This window comes from Carlito syrichta, unplaced genomic scaffold (assembly GCF_000164805.1).
Source record: "Carlito syrichta isolate Samal-C Ts95f unplaced genomic scaffold, Tarsius_syrichta-2.0.1 Scaffold305720, whole genome shotgun sequence".
Lineage (NCBI taxonomy): Eukaryota > Metazoa > Chordata > Mammalia > Primates > Tarsiidae > Carlito > Carlito syrichta.
The window spans coordinates 559,496-579,757 of record NW_007249816.1 but is presented as its reverse complement, the minus strand read 5'-3'; positions in this window follow the sequence as shown (position 1 = coordinate 579,757).

The following is a 20,262-nucleotide window of genomic DNA, read 5'->3' as shown; positions in this document are numbered from 1 at the left end:
CTGTAATTCCGGCTACTGGGAAGGCTGAGGTGGAAGGATTGCCGGAGCCCAGCAGGTCGAGGCTGCGGTGGCGGGGAGCGACCACTACATTCCAGTCTGGGCGACAGAGTGAGACTTCAACTCAAAAAAAAAAAAAACCAATCTCCTAATTACAAATCTTTGTGATTTAATCAAAATTATAATTATTCACCTTTTTTTTTTTTTTCTTTTTAAATTTTAGAATCAGGGGGGTTCATGTGAAGATTTGTTACATAGACCAATGCATGAAGGCAAGGTTTGGGCTTCTGATGAGCCACCCCTCCCTATTCTGGTGAGCATGGCACCCAATGGGTGATTTTGCATTCCTTATACGCCTTTCCCTTCTTCTCCACTTACCAGTGCCCAGTGTCTGTTGTTCCCATCTTTGTGTGTCCAGTGTTTAGTATCCACTTATAAGTAAGAGCCTGTGGTATTCAGTTTTCTGTTTCTGTGATAATTCGCTTAGAATGATAACCTCCAGCTGCATCCATGTTGATGCAAAATATGTGATTTTGTTCTTTTGTATGGCTGTGTAGTATTCATATATGTATGATATATATGTATATATGTATCATATTTTCTTTATCCAGTCCACTGTCAATGGGCACTTGGGTTGGTTCGATGTTTTTGCTATTGTGAATAGTGTTGCAACAAACATATGAGTGCAGGTTTCTTTTTTATATAATTTTTTTTTTCCATTGAGCATATTCCCAGAAGTGGAATTGCTGGATCAAATGGTAAGTCTATTTTTTGTTCTTTGAGAAATCTCCGAACTACTTTCCATAGGGGCTGAACCAGCTTACATTTCCACCAACAATGTATGAGAGTTCCTTTTACTCCACAGCCTTAACAACATCTGTTGTTTTTTGTTTTTATTTTTTAATAATGGGTGTGAGATGGTATCTCATTATAGTTTCTTATTTACATTTATCTGCTGATTAGAGAGGTTGAGCATTTTTTACATGTCTATTGGCTGCTTGTATGTCTTCCTTTGAGAAGTCTGTTCATGCCCTTTGCCCACTTTTTAATGGGGTTATTTGTTTTTTTCCCTGTTGATTGTTTTGAGTTTCTTATAGATTCTGATATTAGGGCTTCGTCAGCTGCATAGTTTACAAATATTTTCTCCCATTCTTTTTACTCTCTTGGTAGTTATTTTGCAATGCAGAAGTCTTTTTAGCTTGATAAGTTCCCACTTGCCAATTTTTGTTTTCACTGCATTTGCTTTTGAAGTCATGAATTCATTGCCTAGGTTGATCCAAGAAAGTGTTCCATAGTTTGTCCTCTAAGATTTTTATAGTTTCAGGTCTTACATTTAAGCCCTTGATCTATTTTGAGTTAATTTTTTATATGGTAATAGGCAGGGATCCAGTTTCACTCTTCTGCATATGGTTAGCCAGTTTTCTCAGCATCATTTTTTTTGTTGTTTTTGGGGGGGGGTTTGAGTTGAGGTCTCACTCTGCAGCTCAGACTGGAGTGCAGTGGCCGCTCCTGGCCACCGCAGCCTCGCCTGCTGGACTCTGGCGATCCTTCCACCTCAGCTTTCCGAGTAGCTGGAACTACAGGCGCGTGCTACCACACCCGGCTAATTTTTTGATTTATTGTAGAGATGAGGTCTCGCCAAGTTGCCCAGGCGGGTCACGAACCCGCAGGCTCAGGCAATCCACTCACCTCAACCTCCCAAAGGCGCGAGATTACAGGCTGAGCCACTGAGCCCGGCTCATTTGTTAAATAGTATGTCCTTCCCCCTATATTTGTTTTGTCAGCTTTGTCAAATATAAGATTACTGTAGGTCAGTGGCTTTATTTTCAGGTTCTCTATCCTGGTCCATTGGTCTATGTGCCTATTTTTGAACCAGTACCATGCAGTTTTGGTTGCTGTACCCTTTTAGTAAAGTTTGAAGTCTGGGAGTGTGATACCACCAACTTTGTTTGTTTTTTTCTTGCTGAGAATTGGTTTGACTATTCAAGCTCTTTTTTGCCTGCCTATGAATTTAAGTATTGTCTTTTCTAGATCTGTGAAAAATTTCACTAGTAGTTTGATAGCGATTATGTTGACTCTATAGATTGCTTTGAGTAGTATGGAGAGCTTAATATATTGATTCTTCCAATCCATAGACGTAGAATGTTTTTCCATTTGTTTGTGTCATCTCTGATTTCTTTAAACAGTGTTTTGCAGTTCTCATTGTAAAGATCTTTCGCCTCTTTTTTAAGTTGTATTCTGAGGTATTTTTGTGTGTATGGCTATTGTGAATGGCATGTGTTTTTTCTTTGGTTCTCAAACTGCTTGTTGTTGGTGTATATAAAAATGCAACTGATTTTTAAGTATTGCTTTTGTATCTTGAGACTTTACTGAAGTAGTTTATCAGTGAAGTAGTTTATCAGCTCTTTGATGGACTCTTTTGAGTTGTCTAGGTAAAAAACTGTATCATCTGCCAAGAGAGACAATTTTACTTCTTCTTTTCCTATTTGGATACCTCTAATTTACTTCTCTCACCCAATTGCTCTGGTTAGAACTTCCAGTATTATGCTAAGTAGGAATGGTTAATAACTCAGTTTCTTGTTCCACTTTATTCACCAGATTTTATTCCAAATAATTTCAGTCTATTGGCAAAAATTAAATCTACTATCAGCAAGCAACTAATTGTTGCTCTGAGGATATTAAAAATATGCCACAGCAAGACATTTCTAAATATGATTTAAAATTCAAATGTAATAAGAGAAAATAATAAATTTGACTACATAAAAATTAAAACCATATTAATAAAATAAAAATAAAAGCAAAGTGAAAACATAAATTAGAGACTGGAAATGGTTTATTAAAAAGGGGGCTAATCTCTATGTTATGAGCTTCTAGCAATGAGAAAGACCAATAATTCAATAAAATAAAAAGGAAAAAACAGGAACATACAGAAAAGCAAAAGAAATAAAAATGACCTTTAAACAAAGTAAAAGACTCTCAATCTCACATATAATAGAGAAATACACATTAGCACAACCCTGAAAGATATCCCCTCCAGCCAGTATGCAGCACAGGGACTGAGCTTATTCTCCTACATAAAACTAATTTTTTAAAAGACAAAATATTTGATTCAATAGTTTTCAGACATTGATCATCAGGAAGCTCAGAATGGCAATCTCTGACAGAAAGAAAAAACCTGACGGGCCCTGTTACAGTCTAACTTACCACCTTGGGAAAGGTTCCCAATTGTAGAGAAGAAAGGAGAAACCAGAGTAGACCCTGACAGTCTCCCTGAGTTGAAGAGATGGATCTGGGAGTCAAGTGAGTTTAAGAAGACTGGAATTCACAGAGTCACCTTCCAGAAAAGAACTCCGCAGATAGTAAAGCTTTCTGAAGAGGGCCAACCTTGGCTCTTTAGCTGGATCCTTATCAGTGCATGCATATGAGTAAGCTACCTGAACCTGGGGAAAGAACCACACAAAGGGAGCAGCCTCACAGAAAGGGGCCTCACAGAAAGGGAAATAGTTAATGTTCCACCAACAGTAGTGGTGAATTTTATAACAGAAGAAAAGTGGGTAGAATCCTCAGAACTGCCTCAGTAGTAGGGAAGTTAACCTGAGACCAAGGACAGTTCTGCATCTACCTAACAAAATGTAAAAGCAAGCCTTGAAAAGAGTAAACTGTTGGTTAGAAACATAACTGTGTCCCATAAGAGAAACTCAATAATATAGGAATATAGAAATATGCAGCATCCAACAAAGTAAAGTTCATAGGTTCTGTGTGCCAATCCCCAAATTCTAGACATACTTAGACAGAGGAAAATGCAACATATAATGAACCAGAAATGACACAGATTGCAGAATTAATGGACAAAAACAATAAAACAGTTACTATGACTATATTCCTTATGTTGATGGTAAAGATTAAACATGTTAAGTAAAGACAAGTAAATATATTTTTTTAGAAGATCAGAATGGAACTTCTGGAAAGTATAATGATTGAAATAAAAAGTTCACTGGATGGAATTAACAGACAATTAAAAACAACAAAAGAAAAGACTAGTGAACTTGAAGACATAGCAATAGAAACTACCCAAAATAAAACACAGCTTCCAGAGAGCTGGACACTTGAACATTCCTGAAGGGTGATGCATGGAAGTTCCACATACTTTCCGCCATACCTCACTCTACACTTCATCTGTATGCTTTGCAATATCCTTTTCTAATAAATCAGTAAACACTGACCCTGAGTTTTAGCATTCAGAAGCATTCTCAGGAAAATGTGGTGTCTATATGGTTTATAATAACACTGCTTGAAAAATTACATCTAGGCTGAGGTGAGTGGATTGCATGAGCCCATGGGTTCGAGACCCGCCTGGGCAGGCGAGACCTCATCTCTACAATAAATCAAAAAATTAGCCGGTCATGGTAGCGCGCGCCTGTAGTTCCAGCTACTTGGAAGGCTGAGGTGGAAGCATCACCGGAGCCCAGCAGGTTGAAGCTGCGGTGGCCAGGAGCAGCCACTGCACTCCAGTCTGGGCGACAGAGTGAGACTCCAACTCAAAAAAAAAAAGAATAATAACAATAATAATAAAGTGGTTTCTAAAAAAAGAAAAATTACATCTAAAAATTGAAGACCTCTACTGCAGGATAAATATAGAAAAAAAAAAGGATGACGACCTTGAAAGTTTAGTCATCATATTTAGAACTAGTTGTTAGCCAGAGTGATATATCCCATGAAGACAGAATAGAAGATGAACTCTTCTCCATTTCTGGAATTCAAGCCACCATGAGGTCTTGGTGGTGACTGATAACTAGCTTCATTCTAGGAAAGACCTTTACCTCCTTAGGTTTCAACCTCCCACCTCCTAGTTCCCCACTTCCTAACTGCAGAGAATGACATTCCCAGATAGAAGAGAACTATTACTACAACAAGGACAACCAAGTTCTTGCATTTCTAGCTAAGTCATATTTTTTTATTTGAAAATGCAAGTTACAGTATTTAGTTGAAACTTGAATGCATATCAAGAGAATATAGTGATCTCTAATTTCCTGCATGACTCCAGCTGCCATATAAGTTGTTCAAAAAGTTGTGAAAATTACCGTTCTGGCCTCTCAATTCAAACTCTAGGTTCTCATGAAGAGCATACAATTAAGTCAATAAATGCAAACTAAGATGAAAAAAATGAAACAGAGAGAAAAAAGACAAAAATAAAATTGACAGAGCAATAGAGAGGTCTAAAAATTCAGGCAACCTAATATACAAATAGAATTTCTGAAAAATAGGAAAAAACAGAAAAATATTTAAGAAAATAATGGTCAAAAAATCCCCAAATGATTCTAAAAAATTCTAAAAAAGCTCAAGAAGTCCCCAATATAGTAATCATGAAGAAGTCTACAAAATTAATTTAGAAATCAACAAAAAGATATGCTGAGAATCCCTATCTAAATAACAGACTTTTAAATAATCCATGAATCAAATAAGAATTTTTTAAATTATGAATTATTTTTAACTGGCAAAATTGAAAATACAAACTATTAAAATGTATGAGGTTCAGCTAATGAAGTATATAGAAATAAATTTATATCACTAAAGCATAAATGTCTGATCAGTGACCTAAAATTTTACTATTAAAAACTGGAAACAGAAGAGCATATTACATCCAAAGTAAGCATAGGAAAGGAAATAATAAAGAAAAAAGAAATAAAATAAACAAGGAAAAATAGTGCAGGACAATATTAACAAAAAAAGTACACCAATAACCCTCATACTTACTTACAGGCACTCCTCACTGAGGACATGGGGCTCTTTTCAGGCACCTGGCTCCATGTGTTGGTGAGTGCACGTGCAAAATAACCAGGTGTCAGGTCCACATGTGGGTGATTACACATACAAGATAACCAGCATCAGGTCCACATGTGGGTATGTACACACACAAGATAACCAGACGTCAGGTCCATGGCAAATAACCAGCCATCAAGTCCATGTGTTAATGAGCACACACATAAGATAACCAGACATCATGTCCACTGCGAATCAGACGGCAGCATCTTAACTCTGAATTGGCCACCAAATTTCTCATTCAACACTGTGATAGAACCTGACTCCATTTTTGAGGTTTGACTATTGGCAGCCTGCAGACCTCACACTTTCCCCTCGTTCTCTGGCACACATCTGGAGCAGCTGGGAAGAAAGTCCACTTACACCATCCATGAGCTCCAGCAGCAAGAACCCAAGCCCTGGCTGACACACAGGAACCCAGCGTGGCCCCAGCCATCAAGCAGTACCACGATGGGCTTCCCACTCTTCAAGCCATTTTTGGACCAGCACTGGTCTCCACAGAAAATCTCCTTATTTGAGTAATAAACATTTTCACCTAAAGCTATTGAAATAAAGACAAAAATAAAGAGATTAAAATAATAATAAAATTAAAAAATAAAAACATTTTCACACCCTCCTGCGGCATGCATGGTGCCATCAGTTTCAACATGTACATAGAGTTTTAAGAGCCCATCCCATCTATAGAGTGACCTCAATCAGGTTGCAGAAGGAATCTGGGCAGGGCCATCCCTCATTCATTACTTGGAGGAAAATAAACGGTTCGCATAGGCAGGGGGAAGCTGCCGGTGTGAGTGTGGTAGGCAGTTTTTTTGTTTGTTTGAGTCAGGGTCTCACTCTGTCGCCCAAGCTGAAGTGCAGTGGCCCGGTCATAGCTCACTTCATCATTGACCCCCTGGTCAGCCTCCTGGTCAGCTTCCTGGTCAGAAGCTACCCCTTCTGTCTCAGCCTCCTGAGTAGCTGGGACTACAGGCATGCACCACCAAGACTGGCTAATTTTCAGATTTTTTTTTTTTTTTTTTTTGATCTTCCCACCTTGACCTCTCAAAGTACTGGGATTACAGGCTTGAGTCACCATGCCTAGCCCAGTAGACAGTTTCTAAAGTGGTCCTTGAGATTCTCATCAATCGTCAGGTTCACGTGGGGGTGAGTACACATGCAAATAACGAGTCATTATGTCCATGTGTGGACATTCATGCCTCTCCCTCCATGGGAGTGTGTGCTGGGCCTAGGATTTGCCCCTGAAGAATGGAATAAGGCAAAAGTGATGGGATGCCACTCCTGAGATTGGGTTACAGAAATGCTCTGATGCCCATCATGCCCACGCTCACCTGCCTACTCTTAAGGACGCCAGTTGCCATGCCGTGAGTGCCCTAGGGCCAGGAGCATCATGGAAGCTGATCTTCCTCCAGTAGGAAGAAGATCTCCTGATCAGAGGAGACTGGTTCATGCCCAGGCCCTGATAGCAGCCTTGGGATCAACCCTGAGCCAGAGGCACCAGCAAATCTGTCCATAGATTCCTCACTCAGAAGCTGAGATAGTAAAAGTGGGTTATTTAAAACCACTGAGACTGGGGATAATTTTGCTACTCAGCACAGATAACTAAGACAAGAAGAGAGTTCCTGAGTAGGAGAATTCCTGGAGAATGAAAATAACTATCAGCAAGAGAAGAAAGAGGAAAGGTTCATGCCTTAGAGAGTCCTGGGAAGAGAGAGAAAGGGGCATACACAAGTTTCAACGAATAAACCAGAAGCAGATCCCATGTTGACTAGACTAGCATAGCCAGAGGGCTAAGTGAAGCCAGAACCACAGTGAGGAAACCTTGGCTGCATCCCTATGGAAAAAAAGTCATCCCTGGTTCCTGTTGATATGATTCTTTGGTTGATCCTGTGGGCACATGAAGATGGGAAGCGATTGCTTTGCCCCCTGCAAATGTGGAGTCAGTGAAAACAGCTTACACCAGCACTCCATCATGGTCCACAGCCACCTCCCTCACAGCCTTTCAGGGGGCAAGTTCATGCTAACTACGATCCAGGCTGAGTGTCCTGCCCATGTTGCTGACTGGCAACAAGAAATATATGTCCTAAATGAGGTGACATTCGGTCCCCTGCTTCATGGCTCAGTAGCAGCAAACCATCATTTCCTCTGATACCATTTTAGGATCAGACTTCTTTCGACATCTTATGTAGACAGTGTCAAACTGCTGTCATCCCAGGATCTCAGCAAGGAGTGCTGGCATCTTCTGTTTTCACTGACACCCCTGCTCTCTTGGAGTTTATATTCTAGTGTGAGGAGACCAATGAAAAAAAAAGAAACAAGCCTGGGCAACATAGCCAGACCCCTTCTCTACAAAAAATTAGCTGGATGTGGTGGCAAGTGTCTATATTCCGAGTTACTCAGGAGTCTAAGGCAGGAGGTTCACCTGAGCCTAGGAGGTTGAGGCTGCAGTGAGTTGTGATTGTGCCACTACACTCCAGTCTGGGCAACAGAGTGAGATTCTGATTCAAAAAAAAAAAAAAGGAAAAACATAACCAAGCAAATATAAAGTATACCAGCTAAGAGAAGTGCTATAGTAAGAATAAAGTAGGGAATGGGGATTTTATAGAGAATCTCTAGGACACGATGTTGGGGGGAAGATTCCGGATCCATGTTCATATTCCATTGCTTCCATTCTCTCACTGTGTACCCTCAGATGAGTCATCGAACCTCCTGATGCCTTAATTTCCTCATATGTGAAATGAGAGAGATGTTAGAACTACCCCCACAGAGCTGTAGAATGGTTAAATGAACTTCATCCCAGCAAAGCACTGAGACCCACACCTGCATTCACAGTCAATGCCTCATAAGTATTGGCTACAGTTCTGTGCAAGCCCATTTTGAATCCAGAACTATCAATTAACTTTGTGACCCTGGACACCTGCCTTCACCTTCCAGAGCCTCAGTGTTCTCATGAGTAAGATGAAGATGATAAATTTTAGTTCACAGATTTCATGCAAAGGTGAAATGGGATGATGTCTATAAAGCCCTTTGTGAATCATCCAGCCTATAGCAAACACCTGATAAAATGGAAGCTTTAAAAGAAAACAAGGTAAGGCACTACATCTCCCTTGGTTCTGTCGGTGTTTCTGCAACTGGAGAGTATCTTTTTTTTTTTTTTTGAGTCAGAGTCTCACTCTGTGGCCCAGGCAGGAGTGCAGTGGCATGCTCACGGCCACCCCAGCGTCGACCTGTTGAGCTCAAGCGATCTTTCTGCCTCAGCCTTCCAAGTAGCCAGAATTACAAGTGCATGCTACCACGCCTGACTAATTTTTTTATTTATTTATTGTAGAGATGCGGTCTCGCCAAGTTGTCCAGGCCATTCTCAAACCCCTGGGCTAAGGCAGTCCCCTCACCTCAGCCTCCCAAAGTGCTGGAATTACAGGCTTGAGCCACCACGTCCAACCTAGAGAGTATTTTGCATGAAGCCTCCAAGTCATCTTCGGAATCATGAGACAACGCCACACGCGTCTCAGTGCGTGCAGAAGTGAACTATGGGAACCATGAGAATGCATTCCTTCCCAGACCAGTAATTCTGCCAGCTTCTCATTTGATTGTAATCTCTTTAGTGCCGAAAGACTATATTTTTAAAATATAGATGTGGGTTTTCTTTTTCCTCTTTTGAGATTTGTACTCAAGCCATGCTACCCAAGGATTTCAAAACAACACTAATAGTGCTTTATTATTATATTTATCAAAATAGGAGCTCTTGAAAAGATTTGTGTAAACTGGGTTTTGTAAATCATCTCAAAGGCACAAGGGACGTTTTCAACAGAAAGAATCTTGGGTGTGAAGCCTTTAGAAAAGCAATCACTGGTGGCTAGATTGACCCCGTTCATCTATTTTATCTGATTTTAATGTGTGGCTTCTCAGACATCCAGCTGAGCAAAAGCAGTGCACCCGACTTGGGCAAAAGCCAGGTTTCTCTCTCTAGGAGAGAACAGAAGAGAGACTGGTGAGGGTGATGGTGTGACAGAGAGTGGGGGAATGAGCAAAGCTTGGGAAATTCCATTTCCACAGCTGTTGAAAGTTGTCTGTGGAAGACTTTTTCAGCTGAAATAGGTCCCAAGAAATAGGAGTCTGCTTTGAGCTTATAAACAATGACCCGGGAGGGCGCAATGGTCTCAGACTTCAGCATCCTGGCAGAAATCCACGTCAGTAACTTAATCCCAAATTCCCCCCAAGTGTCTCAGCTTGCAATGGAGAAAGACAGTATGATTTGTAATATTTCACACTTGTATCAAAGGACCTGTGATCTTTGTTCACCAGAGGAAGCTTCATGGGAGATGGCATCACACAGGTCATGTGCAGAAGGTGATGGGAAAGGCAGAACAGAAGGTGAGGCTGATGGTTTCCAAGCTCCAGCAAGACATGCAGGTGACCATGTGGAAGTGGATGAACCGAGCACACAGGCCATGTGTATCCAAGGTATGTTACCCTCCAAGTGGCGTTTCTGGTACAGTTAAACATAGTTGAGGCAATTACCATTTAAAATAATATTTTTCAGCCAGGCATGGTGACGCATGCCTATAATCCCAGTACTTTGGGAAGTCGAGGCAATAGGGTTGCTTGAGGCCAAGAATTCGAGACCAGCCTGGGCAACACAGTGAGACCTCATCTCACTAAAAATAAAAAAATTATCCAGGCATAGTGGTGCACATGCCTGTAGTCTCAGCTACTCGGTAGGCTGGGATGGAAGGATTGCCTGAGCCCACAAGGTCAAGGCTGCGCTGAGCCATGATTATGCCACTGCACTCTAGCCTGGGGGAAAGAGTGAACCCAACTAAAAAAATTAATAAATACAATAAAAATAAAAGTTCCCAAGTTATTCTAATCTGAAGCAGGACCGAGAACACAAGCACAATCCTTCACAGTGGAGGTGTAGCAATCCTTGACAAACATTTACTTCCAGGGATGTTGGTTTGTTGTAGATGAAATATGATTTAGAATTATATAATTTCCTGGTGAAGAGTCAAAGGTGTCCAACAGCTTGTCATCAGCTCAGATTGCTGGTGTGAGAAGCCCAAAGGATTGTCTTTCATTTACTGTATTATGAAAATGTACAAGCATCACACATGTCAATGTCACGGAAACCCAAAACATGAATTGTACCAATGCCAAGTTTAGCTACCTGAGGATGAGGTGTTCCCATCTATTGGCTCCTTTGTGAGCAATATCCTTTTTTTTTTTTTTTTTGAGTTGGAGTCTCACTCTGTCACCCAGATTGGAGTGCAGTGGCCGGGAGCGGCCACTGCAGCCTCAACCTGCTGGGCTCCGGCGATCCTTCCGCCTCAGCCTTCCAAGTAGCCGGAATTACAGGCATGCGCTACCACGCCCGGTTGATTTTTTGATTTATTGTAGAGATGAGGTCTCGCTGCCCAGGCGGGTCTCGAACCCGCAGGGTCAGCAATCCACTCACCTCAGCCTCCCAAAGGCGCAGGATTACAGGCTGAGCCACTGAGCCCGGCTCGCGATATCCTTTTTAATGGGAAAGAGTCACCTACCATTTCTGAAACATTGTTATGAAATCACTTTAGTAGTTTACGACCAATATTCCTTAAATAAAATACGATTTAAAGTGAATAAAAATATGACAGTGCATCAAATGTGGTGATGGGACACACTATTTTATGAAAGCTTTGTTTCAGCTATACGTGCATGGGTGCACGTGTGTATCTAGCATATTACATTGTGATATTAGATAGTATTTCTTACTCCAGATTCCTGCTAAAATATTTAAAAGCCACCACCCATGTGTACAATTATTATTAAATCCAATTTATAGACAGATAAACTGAGGACCAGAGATCTTAAATCACTTACTCAAAGCCACATAGCCATAGTGACAAAACCCATCTAATTTACAAAATACCGTGCCCTCTCCTGGAGAAGGCAAGCCTTACCAATGAATAAATCAAAGCTATCTGCAGAGAGGAAACACAGGTGTTAATAATTTCTATTTTTTCACTTATAAGTAGACCCTGAACATTTACCATAATACTATAAGAAAGGAATTGGCAGTAGCGGGATACTGCCAGGGTGGGGATGGAGACACAACTTCAAGAAGGGTACCTGATCTCAAACCAGGCCAAGTAGGCACCAAAGGGAGGCCCAAACTTTATCTATACGATGTCCACTTGTATACCTAATTCTGAATTGTGCCCTACATCTTTAAAATACAATACTTTAAAAATTAATAATTACTTCTTTTTTTTTTTCTTTTTGTAGAGATGAAGTCTCTCTATGTTACCCAGGGTGGTCTTGAACTTCTGGCCTCAAACAATCCTCATGCTTCGGCCTCCCAAAATGCTGGGATTATAGGCATGAGCCACGGCGCCAGCTTAATTACTTCTTTCTAATAACAGTAGTAGAATGACAGTGTTGCAACGTCTTAATATTATTGCTGGGACTTAACATTCTCCAGATCCTCTGATTTATGGACTGTCACAACCCTAACCACAGTCTGAACCCCAGCTATGTTTTCTTTTCACTTCCATCAGTTCCAAACCTGGTCAAAACTCCTCTGCTGTGGGTTCCTTTTGTTGTGATTTCTTTTCTTTCTAATTTCAGGCACATCATTTCCCTGCCAGGAGCCCTGGATTCCATCCTCATTTCCCCAGCTTCATGCCAGGTGCAGCATTCCCAGGGCCGCACCCGAGCCTGGGCCCCACCTGGCGGCCCTGCAGCCCTGGCGGCCGAATGGCTGAGTGGGCAGCTCGGCACAGAGCCTTGCACCTGGGCAAACAGGACCTGCACTCATTGGGCACAAGGCCAGCACCGCTCTGCGGGTCATCTTCTCAGTTGCTTCCTCAGCCACCCAGTGGAGGAATTCTTTCCCAACTCACGTCTGTGAAACCCCAGGAATGCCTCTCAGGAGCAAGACACACTTCAGAGTGCTTTTGACAATTTGCAAATACCACCAAGGCGGTCGAGTGGTGTTTTTCTTCTCCAGCCTCCTGTCTCACTAAAGACCCACAGACTTTTTAATGGTGGCTGAGCAGAGCCCTGCTCTTGTTCACAAAACCCTGTGGCCTAATGAGAAATGACTGGACAAAAGTACCCAGACCCACAAGGTGGGGAGAAACCCCTCTGCCAACTGCCCCAACCCGGTAATCCGGTACACTCACAAAGCACCAACGAGGTCTCCACCTGAGGGCAGACTTGGTTTTGAGGAGGATCTGGTAGGACAGCCTGCTCCAGAACTCTTGTAATCGAGTTGAACAGACTGTCTGGCTGCTGGGGAGATGTTCCAGCCTCCTCTATGCTGGAGAGGAGGTAGTGACTGTCAGTCTTGCCCTCTCTGGAAGGACATGCGCTTTAATTAAGCGGAGCCAGGACTAGCTACATCATTGTGGGCCAGTGCTAAAAAGAAAAATGTGGGCCAGGCACAATGGCTCATGTCTGTAATCCCAGCACTTTGGGAGGCTGAGGCAGGAGGATTGCTTGAGCACAGGAGTTTGAGACTATGGGCAACATAGTGAGACCACGTCTCTACCAAAAAACTTTTTAAAAAATTAGCTGAGAGTGGTAGTGTGCGCCTGTAGTCCCAGCTACTTTGGGAGGTTGAGGCAGGAGGGTCACCTGAGTCTAGGAGGTGGAGGCTGTGGTGAGCCATGATCATGCCACTCTGCTCCAACCTGGATGACAGAGTGAGACTCTGACTCAATCAGGAAGGAAGAAAAGAAGGAAGGAAGCAGGGTGGAAGGAAGGAAGGAAGGAAGGAAAGAAGGAAGGAAGGAAGGAAGGAAGGAAGGAAGGAAGGAAGGAAGGAAGGAAGGAAGGAAGGAAGGAAGGAAGGAAGGAGAAAAGCGTGAGGCCTTTTGTTAGAAGACGAGGCCAGCAGAACATTAAACGGGGCATGAGACCCTGTGAAGCTGCACAAGTCACTTGCCTGTGAGCCCGCCCTAAGAAGTTGAGTCATTGTAAGCAAAATGAGCCCTCCTTCTACTCCCATCCCCTGTAACTGCGTGCACGCTTCCACATGGACTCAGGTTCCCATGTTTTCATGTGACTATATAACGCACATTTAGCCAGAAGTTACTATCTGCCAGGCTCTGGACTCGTTTCACATACATTATTTCATTTAATCCTGGCAAAAACTCTAGGAAGTAAGAACCACTGCCATTCCCATTTTACAGATGAGAAAACTGATGCTAGAGAAAGTTATCTCGTTTGTCTTAGATTATCAACTAGAAGGTGGCACTCAGTCTGAGAGTGGGAGGGTACTGGGCAGAGACAGGGGAGGCACTCACCATGGGAGGACGATTTAAGAGGGTGGAAAAAAAACTCAGTATCAAGATAAATACTACTCCAGAGCCATGTTTTAATTAAGCAGTTTATTTTGAGATAGTTGTAGATTCATATGCAATAGTAAGAAATAAAACTCCAGGTACTCTTTACCCAATTCGTCAACAGTAACATTTTGCAAAGCCATAGCCTGACATCTCAACCAAGCCATTGATATTAACACAGTTCAGATGGAGAATATTTCTGACCAGATACAGTGGCTCATGCCTATAATCCCAGCACTTTGGGAGGCTGAGGTTGGAGGATTGCTTGACCCCAGGAGTTCGAGACCAGCCTGGGCAACATAGAGAGACCTTATCTCTAGAAAAAAATTAAATAATTACCTGGGCATAGTGGTGCATCCCTATAGTCTCTGTACTCAGGAGGCTGAGGCAGGATTGCCTGAGTCCAGGAAGTTGAGGCTGTGGTGAACCAGAATGGTACCACTGCACACCAGCGTGGGAGACAGAGTGAGACCCCAACTCAAAAAAAAAAAAAAAATCTGAAGAGAGAACTAAGGTACACAGGCCTCCTGGGGTGTCCTTAGGAGGTAGATTGTGATCCATTGTGTCCTGGGTGGGGCCTGAGTTCTGTGTCTCTAACAAGCTGCCAGGTGTCCTGGGTGCTGTTGGATTGTGGACCACACTCTGAGTAATAAGAACCCAGGGCACCAGGACCTGTGGTTGAATTCCCTGAAACTAAATTCAGGCCATGGTGAATCACACTGGGGTTTTGCTTTTTATCAAGGGGCTTGGATTGACCTGGTTAAACAAACAGCTTGTGGTTAACGAGTGTCTCTCCTGTGGATGAAATCATGATGTTAAAAAAAAAAAATTAAAAAAAAAAACAACACTGGTCTCAATGAGAGAGTGTGAGGAAATAAAGATAGAGAATGCGTCCTAAAACTAGGAGAACCCCTGGTTTTAGTGGCCCCCAAAATCCCGCTGAATCCCACAGAGCCTGACTGGTCACCAGCTTAAGTCACTCAGATCCAAGTTCCCTGACAAACACAGACTGTGATGCAATGGCTAAATAAATTATAATCTATCCCTGCAGAACAATGGTACAACTGTCAAGAAGCATTATTTCAGGTTGGGCATCGTGGCTCATGCCTGTAATTCCAGCATTTTGAGAGGATCACTTGAAGCCAAGAATTCAAAGTGAGCCTGGACCACGTAGCAAGACCCTGTCTCTACAAAAAAGTACAAAAAATGGTCAAGTGTGGTGGTAGGGGCGTATAATCCCAACTACTCAAGAGGCTGAGACAGGAGGATAGTTTGAGCCCAGAAGTTCGAGGCTGCAATGAGATATGATTGTACCACTGCTCTTCAGCCTGAATGACAGAGCCATATCCTATCTCAATTTTTTTTTAATTATTTCAGAAAATATTTTGAGACGAACAAATAATACAAAGTTAAGTGGAAAGAGCATAATACTAATGTATATTACAGAATAGTCTGAATTATATAAATTGTTGAAGCATATTAAGTCAATTTCCAAAGACACAAAGAGTCCTAAAACTAAGATGGTAGCTAATGGGCTCCCAAATATTTCTATGTCTTAATGCCGAGAACCTGTGAATGTTACTTCATATGATGAAAGAGATTTTGCTGATACCATTGAATTAAGGGTTTTGCGATGGAGAGATTATCCTGGATTATCTAGATTGGGCCAGTAGACTCATGCTGGTCCTTACAAGGGAAAACCGGGAGCAGACCATCATAGGGCAGAAGCGAAATTTAAGTGACGTGCTTTGAAGATGGGGCAAGGAGGTTACAAGCCAAGCAGTGTGGGTAGGTGCTAGAAAATGACAAAGACAAAACGACAACAACAGATTTTTCCATTGAGCCTCCAGCAGCAACTTGCCCCACCAACACCTTGACTTTAGTCCAGTGAAACTGACTCAAACTTCTGACCTCCAGAAGGACAAACTTGTGTTGTTAAAAACTACTACATTAGTGTTAATTTGTTACAGCAGCAGTAGGAAATTAATATATTGTTTGCCTCTGTACCTCCCTTTAATGAACATATGTTACTTTTATAAGAAAACAAAGATTTAATTTAGAGGAAGGAATAGGTATAGCTTGCTATAAGGTAAGAAGTGTTATTAATAACACTTTTCAAAGTTAAATGTAGCTCAGTTACTGCATTTTCTAAGACTGTAGAATATAATCCTAGTGTAATCTAATTTCAACACATATCAAGAGAATGTCACCCTGTATGAATAGAATCCTTATCCCATCATTCCCCTGGGAAAACTCTTGGCTTCTGCTGTTAATATCTCACAGGTGACTTAGCCAAGTCACAAGATCATTATCCGATGAAAATCAAAAGGCCCAGTGACATATTCAAGTCATGAGCACATCAAAGGTAGAGAGAGAGATTATGACTCTACTTGGAATTCCTAGTGATTCCAAATGTGGTTCTAAAGCCACAGTGTTGTGCACTGTGGCTTTAGAGCCACATTTGGAATCACTAGGAACAAAAATTAAATGACACGACTGCTATATCCCTGGAAGAGGCTAATATAATATTAAAAGTCTTGAAACTCTGACCACTGCTCATAAAACAACCAAATAAGGCCGAAGAATCCTGCTCTGACATTCCCACCCCAGGCTGGAATCATGATTCTCCTTTGATCCCTCATAGTCCTCTGTGTTTGTTCATCCTGTCATGCTTATCTTATCCCACTGTAATTGTTTATGCATCCATCTCCCCAACTAGCCTTTGATTTCTTCTAGGATAGGGGCTGCATCTTATTCCTCTTTGATTTCCCAGGCTAAAAGTGTCTGGCATAGACAAGGCATTTAATAAATGCTTGTTGAATTAAATCAAATTTAATCCTGGCCTTAGCAACAGAACCTTAGAACTCTTACTCAAGATAATAAAAATTCAACTGTCTTGATTCTATCTTCAAAGTACTTGTTGAAGTAGAATGACATCTTGACCAACTCTCCCCCAGGATTTGGCAAACATGAGATTTCCTCCAGGGGAGACCTGTCAATCTCTGTGTAATTTGAGTTGAGGTTTCAAAGGGTGAAATTCAGACAGTGCCCTGGAACTTCAAATGCATTCATGATGAGTGAGAGCCCATCCACATTCCCAGTTTGTCTTTCCTGGGATTGATTCAAGCCAGACCATTACTGGTTGGTGACATTCAATCCTTTCTTCCTCAAATTGCTTTGCTGAATGTGGGTCTAGGTACAGAAACATGACTGAATTCTTGATTCCTTAGGATCTTCTCAAGAAGCTACTAGAGGGGCTGGCTAGATTTCCTTTAGCATACCATAGTACACAAACATTTTGGCTTTGAACTCATATTGATCTGGGTTTAAATTCTACCTGTAACTTTTGATAACTGAGAGACAAAGGGTGTGGTATTTTATCTAAGATTTATTTTCCTTATTTGGATGGTGAGGATAAAAAAATCTACCTATTGAGATTGTTGCATACTTATATAAATTGTGTAACATAGCAGAATTCCCGCATATAGAAAGTACTCAAGAAGTAATACTTGCTATTAACATGAATAATAATAATTGTCCCACGCAGGAGACTCCAGAGATGGTAAGGACTGATACAGCATATCTCCAGCTACTCTAGACTTGGAAGACACATCTTCCCCACATTTTTTTCTTTTGTATAGCCCTATCTAGAGTGAAACCACAAAAAAAAAAAAAAAAGAGTTCATCTTGATCGATAGAATTTTCACCATTAAAGAGAGAAGACTCATTCCTAATAACCAAATAACCCAAATATGCCCATTTGAACTGACCTTATGCATATCCATACAGGTCTTCCTCTTCTTTGTTTGACCTCTTCCAGCCATTTCTTACTAAATGTTACTAATATTTTAACTGAAGTTTCAAAAGCACAACAACTGAGAAACTTCTGTTTCTAACCAAGATGAAGTAACAAGGACTAGATTTATTACACATTTTAAGAGATGTTATCTATGTATTACTTTTTGAAGTTGAATTAAATTATGGTCGCAATGTATAGTATGATGTTCACTCATCCATGCTTCAACCATTTTCTTTGACTGTCCTGCCTGTCACATGGTGATGCTAGCATTCATTTGATTAATACCAGTTTTTGAGTGAATGTCATACTTAAAATATGCACACATTTTTGGCATTTGTGTGTGTGTGTGTGTGTGTGTGTGTGTGTGTGTGTGTGTGTGTGTGTATGAAACACAGATGGGGAAAAGACTAGGAAAAAATAGAGCATCATTGAGCTGTAGAACAATTTCAGGAAACCCAATACATGTGTCATTAGAGTTGAGTAAAGAGAGGACAGAGGCAGAAAAAAAGTGAAGAAATAATGGCTGAAAACTTTTCAAATTTTATGAAAACTATAAACCCACAAACCTCAGATGCTTAATGTAGTCCGTCTCAAGTCCAAGAAAAATGAGATAAACTGTACAAGAGCACATTATAATCAGATTACATTTAACCAGTTGTAAGGAAAAAAAATCCTTAAAACGCCCTGATGAATAAGACCCATTAAATATAGAGGAACAAGCAAAAGAAGTCAGAGGTTACACATCAAAAGCAATGCCATAGCCAGAAGAATGTGGAGCACAATCTTAAAAATCCTGAAAAATGAAAATTATAAACCTAGAATTCTATGCCTAACAAAAATTTATTTCAAAAATGAAGGTGAACTAGAAATCAATAAAAAGAGAAATTAAGAAAAATTCACAAATATGTGGCAATTAAACAACATGATCTTGAGCAACCAATAGGTCAAAGAATAAATCAAATGGAAAACTTAAAAATGGCTTTAGAAAAACAAAAATGAAAACAAAACAAAAAAAGAACTTATGGAATATACAAAAAACAGCTGTAAGAGTGAAGTTAACAGCAATAAATGCCCACATTATAAAAGAAAGATCTCAAATAAGCAACCCAATGTTTTCCCAAGGAACTAGAAAAATAAGAACTAGCCAAGCCTAAAGGTAGAAGACAGAGGAGAAATAAATAAAATAGAGTCTAGAGAAAAAATAGAAAAGATCAATGAAACTAATATTTGTTTTTTTTGAAAAGATAAATAAAATGGACAAATCTTTAGCTAGGCTAACTAAAAAACAGAGCAAGAAAACTCAAATAACTAAAATCGGAAGTGAAAGAGGAGACATTATAACTGATACGGCAAATACAAAAGAGCTTAAAAGACAACTATGGACAATTATATGCCAACAAATTGGATACTTAGAAGAAATTAATGGATTCTTAGAAACATATAAGCTTCCAACACTAAATCATAAAGAAATAGGAAATTTGAACAGATCAATGATAAGTAAAGAAATTTAATAATAACCAAAAAAAATCATCAAAGAAAAGTCCAGCACCAAATGACTTCATGACTGAATTCTACCAAGCATTTGAAGAATAACCAATCTTTCTCAAACTCTTACAAAAAAAATGAAGAGGAGGGAATATGTCCAGATTCATTTTACAAGGCCAGCATTGTCTTGGTATGAAATCCAGGCAAGAACACTACAAAAAAAGAAAATTGCTACCAAATATATCTGATAAACACAGATGCAAGTTTTCAATAAAATACTAGCAAGTTGACTCAATAGCACATTAAAAGGATCATTTGCTATGATCAAGTGGGATTAATCTCTGGATACAAGTATGGTTAAGCATATGTAAAACAATAAATGTGATACATTATATTAATAGAAAAAAGAACAAAAACCATGTGATCATCTTAGTAGATGCAGAAAGAGCATTTGACAGCATCCAACATCCTTTCATGATAAAAACTCTCAACAAATTAGACACAGAATAAATGTACCTCAACACAGTAAAGGCCATATATAGCAAGTTCACAGTTACACCATACTCAATGGTGAAAAGGTAAAAGTTTTTCCTCTAAGATCAAAAAAAGACAAGGATGCCTCTCTTAGCACTTCTACTTAAAATAGCACTGGAAGTCCTAGCCAGAGTGATTAGGCAAGAAAAAAGAAAAAAAGGCATTCCAAACAGAGGGAAGAAGCTAAATTGTTTCTGTTTTACAGATGATTTTATATGCAAAAAGACTCAACCAAAAAAAAATGTCAAAAATAATAAATAAATTCAGTAAAGTTGCAGGACACAAAATCAACATAGAAAAATC